Genomic DNA, 5295 nt, shown 5'->3' on the forward strand with positions numbered 1-5295 from the left:
CCTAATTTATTGATGGTTTATTATGAAAGGAGTTGGATTTTATCAAAAGCCTTTTCTATGCCTATTGAGATGATCACATGATTTTTGTTTTCAATTCTGTTTATGTGACAAATTTATTGATTTGCATGTGTTGAACCAACCTTGCATCCCAGGAATGAAGCCTACTTGATCACGGTGAATTAACTTTCTGATGTGCCACTGGATTCAGTTTGCTAGGATTTTTACATCTATTTTCATCATGGATATTGGCCTGTGGTTTTCCTTTTTTGTTGTGTCCTGCAAGGTTTTTGTTTCAGGGTGAAGCTGGCTTGATAGAATGAGTTAGGGAGGACTCCGTCCTCCTAGATTTTTTTGGAATAGTTTCAGTAGAATTAGTACCAGCTGGTACTACCTAGAGGATGAAGGTATGTTTGAATTATGGTTTGAAATCACGTTTACGTGTCAAATTTACAAAAAAAAAAAAAAAAAAAAAATCAGTTCTGAGCTAGAAGTTGTACTACTGAAGTTCTCTGGTATAATCATTCTCACCCATGTCATATCCCCTTCCTTAAAGTTGAGGACGGATGTTAGAAGTTCAAAGCTGAGCTGTACTCAACTCTGGAGGTGAAGGTAAACTCCATGGCTAGATGAGCAGTTTTAACACATAACATCATTTGATGTGGAGTCAGTGTCATCATTTTTATAATGATTCAGTCTTTTATAAATGGCTTCAATAACATTCTGTTTGTTTGTCATTTCACTCCCAGGTGGCAGGCTGGGGATTTTCTCATTGGCTAATGTGTACATCACATGGACTAAGTCAGGGACACCTTCCCCCTGCTTCTTTATGATTGCTTCTACTCTGCATTCCAGGTACTTGTTCAACTCTGCCTCCTTCTTCCCTGCTTCTGATGATACTTTGGGTGCATTTGGAAAACAGATCAAAATCACACTCATGTTGTCTCATCTTCCCTTGTATAAACAGGTGTCGACTACTTCATTGCAAACTTTCTCAGGGTCATCACTGACTTCAAGTCTGGATCTTACAAAATCACAGAGCTCTTCATTTCTTATAACATCCCAGATACCATCACATGCAAGGATAGTGAACTAATCATCTTCTTCAGGTCTTTCAATATCATGGACTTTAGGCTCTGTTGAGACAAGCTGCTCAGTAGGACCTTTCCCATGGATACATTTGTAATCAAAATCCCCAAGGGCTATCGATACAGCCAGAGAGCCTTTCACATGCTGAGTCATTACAGAGCCACCTGCATTCGAATTCATTCTTTTTCCAGCGGATTTGCAATTTGTGAAGAAATGAACTTTCTGTTCCTACAAAGTAAACCTCTAGAGTCTCCAGAGTTAGTGAAATAAGTATGTTGGGGAGAAAGTAAGACACTTACAGCTGTTGACCCACTTCTATCTGCACCATCTTTCTTCTCTGCCATAACTCTCATGTGCTCATCAATCTCCAGGAAACCTGTTCTGATTCCATTCTTTACATTTTCCACAGAAGGGGCTCCTACAGACCGTTTAAAACCCTGGTTATTGGCAATGTGATCTAACAAATGCTCACAGCAGTATTTGGCAACCTAAGAACCAGGATGTCCGTCCTACACAGCAAAGAATGACCATGTTTCAAGTCTAGCTGGCAAAGCAATCACAGCCGTATGTGCATCCTCCATTTCAATATGCCAACCTTGCATGCTGCTTAGCTCATATTGCAACTCATTACCCTACCCCTGGGCATTATGCTCTTCCATCTTTGTTTGTCTAAAAATGCTCCCATTATGTCATAATCCTCTAGGACTATATTAAAAAGTCAAAAAACAGCAACAAAACCCCAAAAAGTAAAACAACAACAACAACAAAAACAAGGCTGTGGAGGCAGGGAATGCTTATACATTGTTGGTGGGAATGTAAATTGATTCAGCCACTGTGGAAAGCAAAGAAATTAAAACTTTTAATGTCTCAAAGAACATAAAGCAGAATTACCATTAGACCCAGAAATCCTACTACTGAGTATGTATCCAAAAGGGAATAAATCATTCTACCAAAAAGACATATACTTTTATATTCATAACAGTGCTGTTTACTATAGCACCATAATCAATCTAGATGCCCATCCGTGGTGCATCGGATAAACAAAATGTGGTACATATACATGTTGGTCTACTAAACACCATATAAAAGAACAAAAGTATGTCCTTTGCAGCAATTTGGATCCAGCTGGAGGCAATTATCCCAAGCAAATTCACACAGGAAGAGAAAAACAAATACTGCCTGTTCTCATGTGTAAGTGGGAGCTAAACATTGAGAACTCATGAACATAAATATGGCAACAATAGATATTGGGGACTAACAGAATGTGGATGGAGGAAGGAAAGCAAGATTTGCAAACCTAACTTTTGGATACTACGTTCTATATCTGGGGGACAGAGCATTTGCATCCTCAACCTTAGCATCATGTGATATAACCATGTAACACACCTGCATATGTATCCATTGAATCTAAAATGAAAGTTGAAATTATTTTTAAAAACTTTATACTAGCATAATTTTAAAGCATCCTACATATACTAGCTTTTGAACATATGATTAAAATACCCATATCATTTTATTGTAGAGATCAGGGAAGCTTTATTTTCTGACCAGTATTAGAAAAGATTTGAGTAACAATTACCTACAATCTTTATGCAAACTTCTTTCGCCTGGTATAATATGTTCCTTAAGAAACTTAAGAACATTTCAAAGACTTTTTGTTTCAAATATTGGTTATTATTTCAATACTAAATTTTATTCTAAAATATTAAACATAAAACGAATATAACTGTTTTAAAAAATACTATTTCCAGAGCACTAGGGGATAAAATGATACATTTACTTATGTAACCCTTTCTTAATAATCCTTTGCATTTTATTACTATCAGTGAGAGGTTTTGAATTGGACAAAAAAAGCTTAAGGGGTTAGAAAAGTTCTCTCAATATATACCTCTCGTTGGCCAATTCTGCTTCTAGCCTTTTAATGAGACTGTCGAGAATTATTCTCTTACTGAACGTCTTTCCCTACTCTCAGACCTGCCATCATTACATCTTACATGAAGCTAAGAACATGGAAGACAGAAGTAGCCCAAGAGTAACCCTTTTATAGTTCCCAGGAGTAAGAGTGCCAGAGATGTAGCTGGGAACTTGCCCAATGGCTTCTCCATTTTTGACAATTTCTAGGCTCAGGTGTCAGTCAGTGTTAGCTTTGGCCTGCTGCCACCCAAGAAATTCTGCCTCATTCTGAGCTCTTTGTCACCTGGGTTACTAATTGTGCTTTCAGGGATTCTAAAGCTTCTCAACCTATACCAGTTGTCTTTTTTTAAAAAAAGATAACATGTATTTATAGACTACAAACAAATTATACACATACACACATATAATTAAGATATATATAATTATAGCTATTTTGTATAATATACACAATAGTGCCCCTGTAGCTAAACCCACGTTTGGCTGCTTACTGCTTGAAAGGCAAAACTCAAGAGACAAGGGTTGGTGGGAGGAAAAGCAGGTTTATTTAGAAAGCCAGCCAACCCAGATGATGGCAGACTATCATGCTAAAGTACCATCTTAAGTCATTCCAAGTTTTTGGCTCTTTTTATGTCAAGGGCAGGAGGAAGATGGAGGGCTTGGGGCAAGAGGTAACTGATGACTGTAGGTATCTGGGCAGCAGCAAGGGTGAGAGGATGTTGGGAATTTCTTTTCCTGGTCAGGTCACAGTGTTTCCATAAATCTTTAACAAAACATAGTTGCTTGTGTACTTTTCCTTTAAACTCAGTGTTCTTTCTGAAAAACTACATGATTGCTGTTTTTGTATATGATCTCAGTGCTCTATAATTACCCTTGCCTATGTGTGGGAATAGGTAAAGTTCTCTTAAACAAAAATGAAGTTAGTTATGTTGGCTTTTGCTGCTTTGGTGTTATACCTATTTGAGGTGGATACATTCCAAGTCCCCCTGCCCCGTAGACACCTGAAACTGTAGACTGTATCTAGTCCTATATATGTTGTTTTTCCTATACATACATACTTATAAGAATGTCTAATTTATAAATTAGGCACAGTAAGAGATTAGCAGCAACGATAATAAAACAGAACAATTGTAACAATATGCTGTAGTAAAAGTTTTATGAATGTATTTTCTCTCTCTCAAAATATCTGATTGTACTATATTCACCTATTTTCAGTGACCAAGGGTAACCCAAACCATAGCACATGCAACCATGGATGAGAAGAACTACTGTAACTATATTACTTAACAGTTCTCAACATTTGGCTTTCTTCTCACTTGGCAATGCCAGACTTCTCCTTGCCTTAAGGAAAACATTCAATCCTACATCCCTCCTATTTTTAAAAATCCTAATGCTTTTCAAACTCTAATATGCATACAAATTACCTGGAGAATACACCTTGTTAAACCTCCTAGTTAAAATGCAAATTCCAATTAAATAGTTCTGGGATAGACAGAGATTCTGATATATAATTAATTAATATATATTATATATATATATAATATAGACAGAGATGCTATATAATTCTATGCTGCTGGTTCAGGAATCACACTTTTGGCAGCAAGCCTTAAACAGTGGTTCTCATAGTGTGTCCTTGGACCAGCAGCAGAAGCATCATCTGTAGACTTGGGGGACATGTACATTCTAAGGTCCCACCCCAGACCTATTGAATCAGAAATTTTGGGGGTGGGGCTCAGAAATCCGTGTTGTAATAGGTCATTCAGGTGATTCTGCTGCCCTTTGTAGCTAAAGAACCCCTGGCTTAGAGTATTGCATGTTAAAATATTTCCTCCATGCCAATTCATTATACACAAGATGTTGAATACTCTGGTGAAGAAAATCAGGGCTGGGAATGGTGGCTTATGTCTATAATCTCTATACTTTGGGAAGCTAAGGTGGGAGGATCACTTGAGTCCAGGAGTTTGAGAGCAGCCTGGGCAACATAGGTAGATGTTGTCTCTACAAATAATAAAAAACTTAGCTGGGTGTAGTTGCCTGTGGTCCCAGTTACTTGAGAGGCTGAGGTGGGAGGATCTCTTGAGCCCAGGAGGTCAAGACTGCAATGAGCCATGATGGCACTACTGCACTCCAGGCTGGGTAACAGAGCAAGATCCTATCTTGGTGGGGGACGGGGACGAGGCAGAAATCAAAATATTTTATCCCCAAATATATATCTTTGACATATTTTGAGATGGCTGCCACATGGCCAGCAGACTGAAGTTGCCCTGCAAAGCTGTCTTTTGTGAGGGAAATTTGCAT

General features: G+C 38.0%; 1 pseudogene; it reads right to left on the minus strand.

Moving 5' to 3' along the window:
* Positions 1-605: 605 nt before the first annotated feature.
* Positions 606-1783, minus strand: LOC117092107 (annotated as a pseudogene).
* Positions 1784-5295: the final 3512 nt, after the last annotated feature.

This window comes from Trachypithecus francoisi, unplaced genomic scaffold, assembly GCF_009764315.1.
Source record: "Trachypithecus francoisi isolate TF-2019V2 unplaced genomic scaffold, Tfra_2.0 Contig01440, whole genome shotgun sequence".
NCBI classification, from domain to species: domain Eukaryota; kingdom Metazoa; phylum Chordata; class Mammalia; order Primates; family Cercopithecidae; genus Trachypithecus; species Trachypithecus francoisi.